We start from the raw sequence: 17,380 nt of genomic DNA on the forward strand, positions 1-17,380 counted from the left end.
AAGACAGGGTTGTGGTTTAACATCTCATCCAAAAGATGGCACTTCCAACAGTACAGCAGTTCTACAGCACTGCGCTGGGACTATCAGCCTTGTGCATAAGCAAGACTTGAACCCTCAGCCTATTTACTGGTCTGAGTTCAAGCAGTTTGTACAAACAACCATGTAACTGTAGCCGAGTAACTGAAACCACATCCTCAGAGATAGGGATTTGAAAGGAAACAGCAAAAACAATAGCTAATAAAATGCTGCTAAATGTCATCTTTATCATGTAACTATTGCAAAGATGAATCTAATTGACTGGAAACAGAGATTAAAGTTCATTTTCAAACTAAATTGTTCTAAAACCATCAAAGATACAATGGAGTTAATTCTGTAGTTCTTTAAATCACAGCTTACAACTATAGATGACTTCTGCGCTGTTAATACTGGTGCTTTTAGTTTCTAAATTCAGACTTTCTGATGGCTCTTTCATAAAGAAATATTTCATGTAGATTTTCCTGTTACAGAAAACCACAATATCTTTGTATCCTGACCATAACTTCTTTCTTTCTCATTGTAGGCATCTGTTAGAGGCTGGTAAACAAACTGACAGCTATTAAGCTTCACTGAGTTACTCCAGTAAGCCTGGGATTCTTAAGGTTTCAGCACTTAATCCTTACAACACTGTGAGTGTGTTTATGCCTCAGATTACTACCAGACTCCAGGAACTATCACCAAGCACCTTTGTTAGACCTCACTTTGAATACTGCAAATTGTCTGGCCTCCACAGTGAAGGTTCAAAAAGATTTCCAATTATTCACTGCATATTAATTACATTTAATTGAATGCATTAACTGAGGGTTCACATGTGCCCCTGTAAATAGAGACAGACTGAACTGTGGTTGTTGTATTAGGTGATGCATATTGAGAATGTATATATCCAATTTCATCCTTCTCCACCTGGCTAGTAAAAAGATGATAGCAGAACTGTGAGGTTGTATCTATTTGGTAAGACTGACCGGGCCCAGAGCTTTTTCTCTATAAAGAAGAAAGCTAAGGGTGGAACGGAGGGAAAGATGTTCCCGGCCGTCCCGAGCAGCTTGGTGACGCAGGACTCTGTGCTCTACGGGCTGTTTCCAGGGACACACACCAAGAAAAATATCAACTGCTGCCAGAAGGTCAGCAACTCGGTGAAGGACGCACTTTGGTCCGCCCGAAACTTGCTGATCTTTCAGCTGAAAGAACTGTCCTCGACCGAGTGTTGCAGACTGGCACATTCCAGGACTACGTGCTGGGGGACGTGCTGAAGCTTGGGGCAGCTGCCGCAAAGGCACAATGGGGAAAGGCCACACTATAAGGCCTTTTAACGGAGGTTGACCGAGGGCCCAGGAACTGCAGAATACCCTCGACCTGCGTAACTGTGTGCCAATCTGAGCAGTAACAGCACACAGTAATTTATTGAGGCATGTATATAGCTTTAGTATGGAAATGTAATGACTGTAATTTGTATAAAAGTGTAAAAATGTTTTGATTCTGCATTGTTTGCAATTCAAAGCCATGTAGATTTGCAATAGTTTATTTCAGATTTTTATGAATAAAGTATATTTTTGGAAAAAGAAACGTTCCCGGCCTTTTGGCTAAGATCAAGTGTAGTATCGACATGCTGCACTTGGTTGAAGTCATTAGGTTACATTTCAGTTTCAATTGAAGGAATTTTTTAAAGCAGCATCTCGGCCTTTTGGCTAAGATGCAAATTAGATCAAGCCTTGGAGGTGGAGCTACACCTACTCCAATCAGCTTGGATCATGTAGGTCAAGCCCAAGACAGGAGGTGAGAGCTCTGTCTTGTCAGCTTGGATCGGGAATGTCCCAACTTGTTGGGACTCGGAATTGGCTTTAATTTGACTTGATTGGATTGGAATAAAGTTTAAAAAAAAAGTTCCCAATGCTGCCCTCATCCTGATGGCCACCTTTGTGTGTGGTTGCATTAAGCTGTGCATAGATCCTCGGTACACCAACAGCAAGTGCCACTATTTTTTGAGGTTCTACCTGTCCCAAGTGTTGCAGAGGACGGGTCTGGCCACACTGCCGCAGAATGCTCCGAGTAGTTGGACTGTACCGCAGCACCTGTCCTTCGTGGAGAAATTCTTCCGCAAACACACCTTTGACCACATGGTGACTAAGCAGTGGTCAGCGCATAACGTCCTTGGGGCCCTGAGAGAAAAGGAGACGGCGGATCCTGTCAGATGGTTCCCTGGGCAGACTGTCAGTGTCATCTGGCAGAACGCCTCATCACCAAAACTCACAAACAAGCACCAAGATCTGGCTTGGCTGGTGGTGAGAAGGGCACTCCCCGTCAGATCCTTCATGCACGCTCAATGTCTCAACATCGCCACACGCTGCCCTCGAAGCAGCTGTGGGGCTGATGAGACGGTCTCACACCTCCTTGTGGAATGTGCCTTTGCAAAGAAGGTCTGGAGTGAGATGCAGTGGTATTTGTCGAGGTTCATCCCCAACAGCTCGGTGACACAGGACTCTGTGCTCTACGGGCTGTTTCCGGGGATGCACACCGAGACAAATATCAACTGCTGCTGGAAGGTCATCAGCTCGGTGAAGGATGCACTTTGGTCCGCCTGAAACTTGCTGATCTTCCAGCTGAAAGAACTGTCCTCGACCGAGTGTTGCAGACTGGCACATTCCAACGTCCAGGGCTACGTGCTGAGGGACGCACTGAAGCTTGGAGCAGCCGCCGCAAAGGCACAATGGGGAAAGGCCACACTATAAAGCCTTTTAACAGAGGCAGACCGAGGGCCCGGGAACTGCAGAATACCCTCGACCTGTGTAACTGTGTGCCAATCTGAGCAATAATGGCACACAGTAATTTTTGAGGCATGCATATAGTTTTAAGGTTTGAATGTTATGAATGTAATTTGTATAGAACTGTAAAAAGTTTTAATTCTGCACTGTTTGCAATTCAAAGACATGTAGACTTGCAATGGTTTATTTGAGATTTTTATGAATCAAGTATATTTTTGGAAAAAAAATTATGAAGGTATTTGTTAATCATTCATAAATAAAAGATAGTCATTAATAATTCCTTTGGGAATTTGAAATCAACTTCTCTACCAGAAAGTGCAGAGACTGTGACAAACACCAAGTTGAATTTTCAATCAGGATGATTCTGGAGCCCTTTAAAAATGGCAGTCAGGAGTGATTTGGGAGTTCCTCACCATAATCCCAGAGTTTTGATATTCAGGAGTGCCTTTTAAGAGTATGGGTTTGTTCGGTCACACCCTGCACTCCCAAACTGGCCAATTCCATAGCTGAGATGGGCAAGTCCTACTCCTCCACAAGTTTCACAGTGTCAGGCTAGCTTTTCTAAGAGCAGTGGTTCACAGCATGTCAGAGGTATCATGAATCAATGTTTGCATGAGGGGAACTTTTGAAATGTAAGTTTAAAAGGTTCTCGTCATGCTCCTCATGCCAAGGTTATGATCCCCATCCACATTCTTTGACCCCACTTGTCTGTATGCCAAGCTATGGTCCCCAAAAGATCCCCATGGCTCCTCATACTGTTCATTCACCTCACTCACTATACACTTTATAGAAGCAAACAACCTTATAATGTCAGTAAGATATGTAAAAATCTTTAAAAAAGTAAATCATGGATGCCTTTCCACTTTTTAAAAATAAACCCTTTTCCATTGCAGCCCAAACCCTTTTAAGTAACAATAGCTGAAACTGCAAGTACTTGAAACCTATTTCTCTTGTGTAAAACAAACATCATGAAATTGACAGAAGAGATCAAAGAGCCAAAGCTGCCAATCAAGCAATGTTTTCTCTGGGGCCCAGGTGTTTTAGTACTCTAATGAAAATTTGGGCTCTCAATAGAGAATACATAATGAGGCTAGGCTGAGAGCCCAGAAATCTATTAGTCTGGTAAACCATCCATGGCTGGTGTTGAAATTGGCAAAATTGGCCAAATAAAGATAATTAATAGGTTCTCAGTTACTTTTAGAAATACAATATAAAAAAAAGTCAGAAGAAAAATAAGATCAAACTAAAATACATGACAACAAAACTGAATAGAGATTGGATTGCAAGGAATATCAGGATAAGTAGAATTAAAATTGTAGTACCAAATGAATTAACCTGCTCTCAACAATTTGCTACAAAGCCTTGGTGATATTTGTATCAAATTGCTATGTTATTTCATTAACCTAATTACTGAATTGGTTTACACGTTAGATAGGACACAGAATTCATTGAAATGGTGCATGATGTGTTCCAAGGGAGGCAATTCCTACCGCAAAAGGCAGATTTAATATTATACTAAAATAAAAATATTTATACGGCATCTTAAAAAAGCACCAGATATCCGAAAGCATCCTGCCACTTAAGCATTTCTGTTGAAGTGTAGTCAGTGCTATAATATATGGAGCACATAAGCCTGACTGCACACAGCAAACTCCCTCAAACAGCAATGCAAAAATGACAAGAGACTGTAATCTTGTTTGAGTGATGTTGGTTGATATTGTCAATATTATTAGGGATAATGATTCAACACTGCATCAAAAAGTAGAGAAACTACCAAACTGGCCAGCTCTGGGAGGTACAAGTCTCCATCAAGCTCTGAGCAGTTTAAAAGCTGACAATAACAGAGGTGTTTCTGCCGCAGAATCAAAATGAAAACAAGGTTACTGTATAAACATTAGGTGGAAAATTCCATCAACTGCACCATTAGCCTGGCTCCCTAATGCCAATTTACATGTACCCTTTGGGACGATGAGTTTGTGAGTAAGAAAATAACAAGTGATAACAATTTTGCAGAATTTCAAGCCAGCTGGTGGGGTTTGCTGAATTCAGCAAAATTAGAATCGCTGAGTACTGAAGAAGCAGCGATAGGTATTACTGTGAGAAGTCCATCGTCTTTATCTCCAAATCTGGCAGTCAAAACAGCCACCTCCACAATTCAATTCACCTCCAATTGACCCAGAGAGACTGCACTAACATGTGACTACAGATATGCCAGAATAGAAACAAGAAACGGAAAATCACACAAGCAACTGAAGTTCATTGCAAACAGGAGCACACCTGGCCAGATAGTTAAGGATTTTTCTGAAATACGACCAGCCAATTCAACAAGTTATATTTATATATCACCAGTATCAAACAAAATATGACACTGGGCCACAAAAGGCAGTATTAGCTCAGATGACAAAAAGCATGGACAGAGGTAGGTTTTAAAAAATGTCTTAAAGCAGGGAAATTAGGGAGAGAGATGTATGGAGGACCTTTCAGAGTTTGGTGCCCTAGGCAACTTTAAGTTTGGCTACCAATAGTGAAGCAATTAAACTTGGCGATGTACAAGAGGCCAGAATTAGAGGAGTGACAATAACTTGGAGAGCTGTGGAAATAGAGCTAATTAGAAATAAGGCAAAATCAGGTCATGGAGGGATTTGAAAACAGATGAAAATTTTAAAATCAAGATGTTGCTTGACTCAGAACCAATATAGGTCAGTAAGCACAGGGATGATAGGGGAACAGGAACTTGGAGCAAGTTATGAGACAGGCAACTGAGTATTGGATGACCTTGACTTTACAGAGGGTAGAAGAGGGAGACCACTAGAACTGCATTGGAACAGTCGAGTCCAGAGGTAAAGAAGGCATGGTTGAGGGTTTCAGTAGCAGAGGAGCCGAGACAGGGGCAATGTTGGGTAATGTTACTGTGTGGAAATAGATGACAGTACTGCGCAGTTGGAAGCTTATCTGCATCAATTATAGCAGAGGTGATCGATTTTTCTGAACTTTAGAACCACTTATAATATTTTTCAGATATTCGAGAGCCCTTAGTCACTGATAACCTTTACAGGCACATTTTTATTAATGTTACAGATGTTTATGTGAGGATTTAAGTGTGAATAGTTTCAAAACTATATGTATGTAAAACCTTTACTAATGTATATTTTTACTTATCTTTAATTTTTCTTCTAACTTCAATAACCAAAAAAAAAACAAACGCTCTAAATATGAATTGTTAAATTTTATTGGCATTCGATATGTGCCCTTAAATTAAATTCCACTTTATTTAACTATTGTAATAGTTCAGTGAGATGATACTTAGTTATAAGGGCTAAACACTACTAAAAGTAGAGATCTTATGAGTGTCCATACTGGAGGTTTTGAAAATCAAGCTTGTATATGTCCAAAGGAGTTCTGTCAGGTGTTAATTTGCATGATGTTTCAATTTTATGAACTCCATCATAGAGTATGGGGATTCACAGCAGTATGTTGTATCAAAAAATGAAAAGCATTGCACACTAACCTTCTTGAGTTGAGGATGCTTCGATTCTGGCACTTATTTCTGGGACTCTTGTAAATTGGGATTTATACATTATTTTTAAACCCTGTCCCTCCTGTAATTCCAAGAGTTCTATTTCTACAGTAAATGCTCCCATAATGAAGGGTTTGAGAAGGACAATGGTGGCACAGTGATTAGCACTGCAGCCTCACAGTGCAAGGGACTCGGGTTCAATTCTGGCTTTGGGTGATTGTATGGCGTTTGCACATTGCCCCCATGTCTGTGTGAATTCCCTCTGGGTGCTCTAGCTTCCTACCAGAATTAAAGAGGATGGACACGATATGTGCAGGTTAGATGGATTGGCCATGCTAAATTTGTTGGACTACTGGGAAAGCTGTAAACTATCTGAGTAAGATCGGAAATAATCTTATTCTTCCCCCTGGGTTGCCAAGTTGAGAGTTTGCAGATGTCACAAAACATCAAATGCTGCACCCATTCATCGTCTTCCAGTTGTGGATACAACTTTTCTTTCACAAAAGCAATGATAGGCTACAATAGTTTAGCAAACCTATTGAAGGTGATCCTGCTTGATAACTGCCTCACAATACAGAAGAAATAAACTTTGCTCTGTCTTCAAGATCCAGCTCTTGGCATTTCTGAACTGATGGTGTGTTTTCCCATTTGAATGATGAAATCGACAATTTCTAGGACAGTTTTCATAACATTTTATGTCCTTGACGTACGTGCTGGCCCAATGATCACTATGAATTATGTAATGAAGAGGGTGAAAATACAAATTTGGAGTCACTTTTCAAGAATCTGATGGGCCTACATCTTTTCCCACCATGACAGGTGCTCCATTCATTGCAACACTGACAAATTTTGTCAAGTGCATTGCTCATCTCTTAGTCATATCAAGTCCAACATCTTTTCTTTAATAGAAACATAATAAACAAAAATCATTAGTTGTGGATTACCTTGTATATCTGTGGATTCATCAAGGGCTAAGTTGAACGCCAAAGAATTCTTCAGATCATTTTGCATCTCGCTTGCCACATCAGCACTGATCTCTTCATAGTGTGGCACAAAATTGGGATATTTAGAGGAGCACATTCTGAAACCATCCAGAAACCAACCAACAATCAATTCAGAAATTCGGGTTACATTAGATTTGTTATTGTGTAATGTGACAGGATTAATTTATGACCTCAGGGTGAAGGCATCTTAAATGTCTGCCACTGCTTCTCTGTTGTTCTATCCCCTAAACAAGTATCTTAGTTCACTTCAGCTAGCTCAACTTTCAGGCTTAATAGTTGGCCTTATTTAATTTTAAAATGCTAGTCTTAGAGCCAGTCTTCTCCCTTTCAAATTGGATCTAAAATTCAGCCGCAATAAGGACAGAAGGATGTTTCATATGAATATAGATAGGTTAAGTGAGTAGGCAAAAATCTGGCAGATGGAATATAATGTATGAAAATGTGAATATCACGTAGGAAAATTGCTCAGTTTGGCAGGAAGGATAAAAAAGCAGAGTATTATCTAAACAGAGAGCACTGCAAAATTCTGAGGTGCAGAGAGATCTCAGTGTTCTAGGACATGAGTCACAAGATGTATGTGGGTGTAGCAAGTAACCAACAGGACTAATGGAATGCTATCCTTAATTACAAGAGGAATTGAACACATTTTTTTTAAGGATGGTATGTTTCAGTTATACAGGGCATTGGTGAGACCACAATCTTGAAAACTGTGTGCAGTTTTGGTCTTTTTTAAGGAAGGATGTAAGTGCATTGGAGGCGGTTCAGAGGAGGTTTATTAGTACCTGGAATGGGCAGGTTGTCTAATGAGGGTAGATTGAACAGGCTGGGCTTGTTTCCGTTGCAGTTGAGAAGAGTGAGGGCTGACTTGATTGAAGTGTAAAGGGTCCTGGGTGGTACTGATAAGGTGGATATGGAAAGGATGTTTCTCATGAGTGAATCCAAAATTAGGGGGCACTGTTTTAACATCAGGGGTCACCCTTTTTTAGACAGAGATGAGAAGAAATTTTTCTCCCAGGCAGTTGTGCAACTTTGAAACTCTGGCACAGGAGGTGGGTAGATGGCGTAATTGTATATTTTTAAGGTAGAAATGGATAGATTCCTGTTAGGCAAGAGAATCAAAAGTTATCAGGGGTAGATGCAAATATAGAATTTGACACAAACAGGTCAACCATGATGCTATCAAATATCAACGCAGGCTTGGGGAGATAAATCATCTACTTCTGCTCCTATTTTGTATGTTCGAATTTACTGTTAGTTCCTGAAGTTTTGCGTTACTTGGATCTAAAATTGTTAAAATTTCAGCAATATTCTTTACAAATTCTCCATCAGAGCATGAACACTTAGTATGAACAGTATTCCAAGACAGATCAAAATAAGCTTCAGTCTTTGAATCAGCCTTCTAAAAATTAAAGTTTATTTATTAGTCACAGTAAGGCTTATATTAACACTGCAATGAAGTTACTGTGAAATTCTCCTAATTGCCACATTCCAGCACGTCTTTCAGACTGTGGGAGGAAACCGGACCACCCGGAGGAAACCCACACAGACATGGGGAGGAAGTGCAGACTCCACACAGACAGTGATCCAAGCCGGGAATCAAACCCAGGTCCCTGGCGCTGTGAGGCAGCAATGCTAACCACTCTGACACCACACCGCAATTTTTTTTTTGTGATTTTTTTTTTTAACTAAACCAGGTTGACTTGTTTTACTGCAGTTCTGACTTGGGAAGATATTCAGAAGAAACATTTCTGTGTTTCTTTATGTGATCTTATATCTTTCCATACATCTCATATGGTATTAATCAGGGGATCATCAGAAAATATAGTTCATGCAATAGGCAAACTGGATAACTATAGGCTAGTCAGTTTAATTTTGGCTGTAAGTTCTAGAGGTTGTAAGATAGGATAAGACGAATGCACACTTAGGAAGATTCATTGGCATGGATGAATAAAAGTGGCTAAGAACAGCAGTTAAGTGGATAGCTCAGAGAGCTGGCTTAAGCAAGATGGGCTGAATGGCCTCTCTCATTGATGTACGATTCTGCAGTTTGAAAACATAACTTTGGCAAAAAGAGACCAGCATTTGTTGTAGCAGCATAAACAGCTCAAAATGGCTCTTACTCCTTGTACCTGATGTTACAATGGGATATCATAAAAACCCCTGGGGAGTTCCAGGGCACAAGATTCAGTGATTGAGAAACAAAAATATAAGAAACAAGAATTGGAGTAGGCCATACGGAGTCTGCTCCACATTTCAATAAGATAATTGCTGATCTTCAACATCAACTCTACTTTTCCACCCTTTTCCCATACCATTGGTTCCCACAGAGTTCAAAATCTATTGATTTATTTAAATCAAAGTGGAATTTTTCCTCAGCATCTTCTGAAGGAATCTTCTTTTGGGTTGAGTTCCACCCTCTATCAGCAGCCCATGAGCACATCTTGCCAGTAGCCATTCCTAATGTATGAATCCAGAAGATTATCAGTGAATTGTTGAACCATGAAAGGTGGCACTTATGTTCAAACCAGGCACTCGTGCACCACATGTGATTCTTACAGCCAAAATTTCCTGGATAGGAAATACAATCTTGGCTGATCTTTTATTTACCTTGTTCTGGTTACTGAGGCCAACTCTAACACGACAATTGTTGGCATAGGCTGTGAATGGAGCTTGAGACCATGGCATAGTATTACACTAGGCAGCTCCTATATTCACCAATGTGTAATCAGTGTCTGAACTCATACACTGTAAGGCCCTTAGTGATAGCAGATGGCAGATTTCCAACCCAACAGGTAGAAGTGTGTTGGAACCCAAGCCTTGGGAGAGAAAAGAATGTCCAGCCTCATGCATTGAGAATGTCCATCTCCATGCATTGAGAATGTCCATCTCCATTCATTGAGAATGTCCAGTTCTGTGTATTGAGAATGTTCATGCTGTACATTGAGACTGTCCGTCTCCATTCATTGAGAATGTCCATTCCCATACATTGAGAATGCCCATCCCTGTGCATTGAGAATGCCCATCCTTATGGAGCATAGGAACAGGAGTAGGTCATTCATCCTATCAAGCCAGTTCCACCATTTAATGAGATCATGGCTAATCTGTCATCTCATTTCATACACCAACCTTTATCCCATATCCCTTAACACCTTTGCTTAACAAAAAAAATTAAAGTTTCGTCCACGTGGTCCATGATAATCCTTACATCAGTGTCACAGAGGAGACAGAGCTTTCCTCTGCAATGAGCATCCCGTAGCTATCTGGAAGTGCTTGAGGTTGACAATAGAATGAGAATGGGGAAGGAGCAGTTGAAATGCAATATCTCTACTTCTCATCCACCCACCAATTTAACACCAGTACTTTTGGTAGAGGATGAGGCACCTGGTGAGGGTAATAAAAGAGGATTTGAGACCATGTCCAGCGCTAAAACTACTCCAGCTATGAAGCAAACACTCAGAACTGATGGATGTAAAAAGACCAGTGGTCTATTAAACCGGCCCATAATTATGATACTAGAGTAAGATAAGTAGATACTCTCTTATTCTGAGTAACTCTGTATTGAATTGAAGCCCTTTAGGTGATCAAAACCAGTCCAAAAGATCACACAGATAATTAGTCTGTTATGTGGCTGTCACTTCATCAATGACAAATGAGGTATTTCACTTTACTTTGGGGTAGTATTTGATTTCTTACACTAAATAACATAGTGTCTGTGAACTATGTCTATACCAGTGAGCCTTGGGGCTAATATGTTATGTCTTCTGGTTCCAATCACCTGATGAAGGAGCAGTGCTCTGAGAGCTCATGATATCATTAAACCTGTTGGACTTTAACCTGGTGTTGTGAGACTTCTTATTGTGCTCACCCCAGTCCAACACTGGCATCTCCACAACATGGTTCCTATAAGTTAGAACTAATCACACTTTAGATTCAAAAAGCTGGAGTTTAATTATGTGTGTATTTCCTACTACTCTCCATGTGGCTGTTGAGTTGGTAGACTGATACTTTCTAACTCTACAGTGCTAAATGTGCCACCCCGGGTTTCCATTATCTTCCATATGTCAAGGGAGTAGGTTTAATTGAATAGCTCTGCTATAGAGTGGGCACAAGCACAATGGGCCATATAATCTCCTTCAGTACTGTAACATTCAATGGTCTCAGGCTAGCTACCATTACTAACAGACCTTGGTGATCCAATTTAGGATTTATCCATCAATCAGACACCAGCTTTTCCCATTTCCCAGTCAGTGAGAACTGTAAGGACAACTAGGACTAAGCTAGATGGGCACTGAGTTCCATAATGGCCATGTGCTGCAGTTTCAACCGTTATATACAGTGCATGCTACACTATTAACATAACAAAATGCTGAAAAATCAGTTAAAAATATCACTCTAATCCATTGCCCACAATAAAGACCTTCAGTTCATCCTCATTATATATGCGTGTAGCCTGTGGTATGCAAATTAAATGAAAATTAGCAATCTATTCAGCCAGCTGAATAATTACTAATCTATTCAGCCACCTCCTTCAGTTCATTATTGTCCCTGGTGCCACTCTAACACTCTCCTTTATCTCACAGCAGTACTGTTCCAACAGGAATGGAACAGGAAGAAGCTTTTGCATATTTTAACTCAGAGAGATTTAGTTTTCGCTTGGATCCGGCAGTTTCACCACTTTAAGGTGGTTTGTGTTGATCGGTAGAGAAGTTAAATCCCAGGATGCCCGGCAGAATGCATCTCAAAACAGTACAGAATGTATAGGATAGAACCAGACTTCTGGCCAGAGGTTTGAACCCTTTGACAGGGTAATGCTTACCTAACAGTAACATCAATGAGGATTGACACTGAGCAGGGACATAGTCACATGTAACCTTGGCTCCCAATGTCTTCCACCTTGTTTTAGTTTCATAAACCAAGGAAGTACATGTCAATGAGCTATTTGACCTGGATGGCATCACAACTGAACTGATCCCGTGCTCACATTTTGCTGAAATAGGAACACACACATTAACTATTGGTCAATTAAAATGTCAACCATAATTGCTGCTCAGTCTTTTGGCTAAGATCAGATCCAAGATCAGGTGCAATACCTTTCCTGTCAGTTTGGATCTTGTATGTCTCTCTTGTGGGAACCATGAATTGGATTCAATTTGAATTGGTTATTGGAACAAGCAAGGAGATGGATTAAGGATTTGCCCTCTCCACTCTGCATACTGGCTTTGTAACTTTAAGTAAAGAATATACTTTTTAAAATGTCAAACATGGCTTATTGAGTGGCAGGCTTACTTCTGAGGCCAAAGGCCATGGGTTCCAGTCCATCTGTAGGGATTTGAGTACAAAATCTAGGCCAAATCTCTAGAGCAATACTGAGGATGGAGTGAATCATAGAATCCCTACAATATTGAAGGAGGCCATTTGGCCCATCTGCACCGACAACAATCCCACCCAGGTCCTATTCCTGTAATCCCACGTATTTACCCTGTTAATCCCCCCCACACTAAGAGTCAATTTGGCATGACCGATCCACCTAACCTGCACATCTTTACAGTGTGGAAGGAAACAAAAGCACCCAGAGGAAATCCACTCAGACATGGGGAGAAATTATAAACTCCACACTCACCTGAGGCTGGAATAAAACCCGGGCCCCTGGCACTGTGAAGCAGTAGTGCTAACCACTTGTGTAGCGTTTTCTGCATAGAAATGGAGTCATTCAGTCCAACTGGTGTTTACTGCTTAAATGAGCCATCTTCCATCTTTCTTCTTCTCACCCTATCCTTCTATTCCTTTCTTCTTTGATGTGCTTATCTCACCTCTCCTTAAATATGACTATGCTATTTATTTAACTAATCTAGTTCTAAAGGAAAGTCATATTCAATTCAAAATCTTAACTCTGCTTCTCTCTCCGTAGATACTGCCAGACCTGCTGAGTATTTCCAGCACATTCTGGTTTTATTTCAGATTTCCAGCATCTGCAATATTTTGCTTTTACTCCTTCTGATCTCAGGTTCCACATGAATGACATGTTAAATAGAAGTCCCATCTTCCCTCATAGGAGAAATCATTGAAATTATCTTGAATAAAAGCAGTGGGGTTCTCCCCAGTGTCCTGATAAATATTTATCCCTCAAACAACATTCAATAAAACAATATATTTGGTCATTCGTATCTCATGTTGTCTGTAGAAGCTTGCTGTGCAGAAGATTGGATGTTACATTTCTTATATCGCAACAATGACTGCATTTCAAAAAATTGAGTGTAAAGTGCTTTGGGATATCCTGAAGTTGTGAAAGGTGCTATATAAATGCAATTTCTTTGATACCTGGATGTCTTTTTTTCCTCCTGAGGGCATGTTACCGCTGGCTCAACTAAACATGGGAGCTTGGGCTGTCAACCCTCCAGGATTGGCCTGGAATCTCTGGGAATTTAAGATCAATCTCCAGGACACTGCTGTGTACAAGCCTGGAGAAAGATCAATAAGGATGTAATTTTTCAATATTTCTCTTTGCCAGATCTAAAATATCACAAGGGAGGTGGCTGGGGAGTGGGAGTTTGGGGGAAAAGGATGGCGAAAGGTTGTTTGGCCTGTGGGAAAAGTCACATGATGAAGCCTCAAGGAATACATTCAATCAGAGTTCGCAATCCAAGTAGGAATATCATAGGACGTTCCAGGGTAATTTTCTCTATAACCCCACCCTCCATTCCCCCCCAGACCCAACGATACTGAGTCCAATTACAGTATTCTGCCTACTAATCTGGCATTGATTGACTCAGGGCAGACCAGGCTCCACGGCCTGAATCTTCAGACAGGTTATAACTATAAGGATTTTTCTTTGTACTTTATAACGTGTTTTACTACATAGCATTATCTACTATTGTGACCATTGAACTGCAATGCTGACTCTGTGCTACATGCAATCTCTGCTTTATTGCAGTTTGTTGTTCCCTGGAATCAAAGGAGTGGTCAGAATTACATTTGTTTCTGCCCTATGTCCTCTAATTTTCTCCACTCCTGCCAATAGGAACAGCAAAAGGCCATTTGGCCCCTCAAGTCTGTTCTGTCATTCAGATAACTCCTGGTTGATCTCTGTCTTATCTCCATTTACCTGCCTTGTTTCCGTAATTCTTAATACCCTGTCTTGTCAAACTCAGTTAAAATTTTCTGATGATTTGATTTGATTTATTATTGTTAATATACAGTGAAAAGCATTGTTTCTTGCATGCAAACAAAGCATACTGTACATAGAGAAGGAAAGGGGAGCTTGCAGAATGTAGTGTTACTGTCATAGCTAGGGTGTTGAGAAAGATCAAATTAATATGTAGTAGGTACATTCAAAAGTCTGATGGCAGCAGGGAAGGAACAGTTATTGGATCAGCTGGTATGTGACCTCAGGCTTTTGTATCTTTTTCCTGACGGAGAAGGTGGAAGAGTATATCCAGGGTGCATGGGTTCCTTGATTATGCTGGCTGCTTTTCTGAGGCAGCAGGAAATGTAAATAGAGCTAATGGGTGGGATGCTGGCTTGCATGATGGACTGGGCTTAGTTTTTTGTAGTTTTGGATGGAGCAGGAACCATACCAAGCTGTGATACAACTAGAAAGAATGCTTTCTATGGTGCATCTGTAAATGTTGGTGAGAGTTGTAGCAGACATGCCAAATTTCCTTAGTCTCCTGAGAAAGTAGAGACATTACTGAGCTTTCTCAAATATAGTGTCAGCATAGAGGGACTAGGACAGGTTGTTGATAATCTGGACACCTAGAAACTTGAAGCTCTCTATCATTTCCACTTTGTCCTTGTTGATGTAGACAGAGGCATGTCCTCCATTATGCTTCCAATGACTATTTCCTTCGTTTTGTTGACATTGAGGGAAAGATTATTGTCTTTGTACCAGTTCACCAGATTCTCTAACTCTTTCTTGTACTCTGTCTCATTATTGTTTGAGGTCCAACTCACCTCAGTGGTGTCATCATCAAACTTGAAATTCGAGTTGGAGGGCAATTTAACCACACAGTCATACGTGTATAAGGAGTACAGTGAGGGGCTGAGGACACAGCTTTGCAGGGCACCAGTGTTGAGGATGATCGTGGAGGAGGTGTAGTTGCCTATCTTTACTGAATGTGGTCTGTAGGTTAGGAAGTCTTCAGATCCAGTCACACAGGGAGGAGCTGAGCCCTAGACCATGGAGTTTAGAGATGGGGTTGAATGTTGAACTGTAGTCAATAAATAGGAGTCAGACATAAGTGTCTTTGTTATCCAGGTGTTCCAGGGTTGAGTGTACATTCACCTGACGAGGACGTGGACCTCGAGAGCTTGTGAGTTTGCTATCAGGTGGATCGGTTGGACTTAAACCTGGTGTTGTCAGACTTTTTATTGAGTGTAGGGCCAGGGAGATGGCTTCTGCTGTGGACCTGTTACAGCAATAGGGGAACTGCAGTGGATCCAGGCAGTCTGGAAGGCCAGAATTGATTTGTGCCATGACTAACCTTTCAAAGCACTTCATAACTATGGACATCAGAGCCATCAGATGACAGTCATTAAAGCAGGTTGCCTGGCTTTTCTTTGGTACAGGGATGATGATCATTTTCTTGAAGCAGGTAGGGATCTCAGAGTGGTGTAAAGAGGGGTCAAAAATGTCAGCGAATACTCCCGCCAGCTGGTCTGTGCAGGACCATAGTGCTCATCTGGGTACCCCATCTGGGCCAGCTGCTTTCTGTCAGATGACTTTCGAGAAGGCTGCTCTGTTGTCTGCAGTGGTGACCTCAGATATGGCTTCTGGGGTGGAGGGCGTGCTCTTGCTGACCTCTTGCTCAAAACAGGAATAGAATGCATTAAGTTCATCAGGGATGGGTGCAGTGGTGCTGGCGATTCTACATGCCTTCATTTAGTAATCTGTTATGTCTTGCAGACCTAACTGAATCCTGGCTTGACCAACACTTGCAGTAGAAAGTTCCATATTGAAGAGAGTAGTGAAATATATGAGGGAAGGGAAGATTTGCATTTATAAAGCACCTTTCACAAACTCAGAACGGATTATTAGTTTTTTATGATATTGGGTGAGGGATAAATATTGGCCAGAATACCTGGGAGAAATCCCTTGCCTTTCTTCAGAATTACTGCAGGACCTTTTACAATCTTTTTTACAGTGACTGACGAAAGAAACAACAGCAACATAAGGGAAATCATTTTTTACACTGCAGTGGTTGGGATCTGGAATGCACTGTTTGACAGAGTGGTGGAGGCAGACTCAATTGAGTTTTCAAAAGAGAATTGGATCATTATCGGAAGAGAAAAAATTGCAAGGCTAAAGGGCAACAAAAAGGGAGTGGGAGCAGATGATTTCCTCTTCTAGGGAGCAGGCATAGAAGTGACAAGTCTAATGGCACTTCTTTTGTGTTATGTTCTATGACACTACATCACCTCACAGGGCAACGGGGCAATTTTTAGCATGGCCAATCAACCTGACTCGCACATCTTTGAACTGTGGGAGGAAACCGGAGCACACAGAGGAAACCCACGCAGACATGAGGAGAATGTACAAACTCCACACAGACAGTGACCCAAGCCAGAAATCAAACCCAGATGCCTGGAGCTGTGAAGCAGCAGTGCTAACCATTGTGCTACCGTGCCGCCCGGTAGTGGAAACCTGGAACTCTCTACCCCCAAAAGCTGTTGAGATTGGGGCACAACTTAATATTTTGAAACTGAGATTTTTGTTAGGATAGGGTGCAAAGGGTTATGGGACAAAGACAGGTAGATAGAGTGCAGCTACAGGTCTGCCAAGTTATCACTAAATGGTGAAAAAGATTCGAATAGACTGAATGGCTTCCTCCTAATATTACCATTACTAGCGCCACTGAAAGCAGATTAACTAGCTATTCATCTCAGAGCTTTTTGTTGGATTTTGTTGTGTGCAATTTTTTTTCATTCATTCTTGGGATTTGGGCATCACTGGCTGGCCAGCATTTATTGCCCAACCCTAGTTGCCTGAGGGCGGTTGAGAGTCAACCATGTTGCTGTGGATCTGGAGTCACATGTAGGCCACACCAGGTAAGGATAGCAGATTTACT

This window comes from Carcharhinus amblyrhynchos, chromosome 18, assembly GCF_965287045.1.
Source record: "Carcharhinus amblyrhynchos chromosome 18, sCarAmb.v2.hapA, whole genome shotgun sequence".
Taxonomy (NCBI): domain Eukaryota; kingdom Metazoa; phylum Chordata; class Chondrichthyes; order Carcharhiniformes; family Carcharhinidae; genus Carcharhinus; species Carcharhinus amblyrhynchos.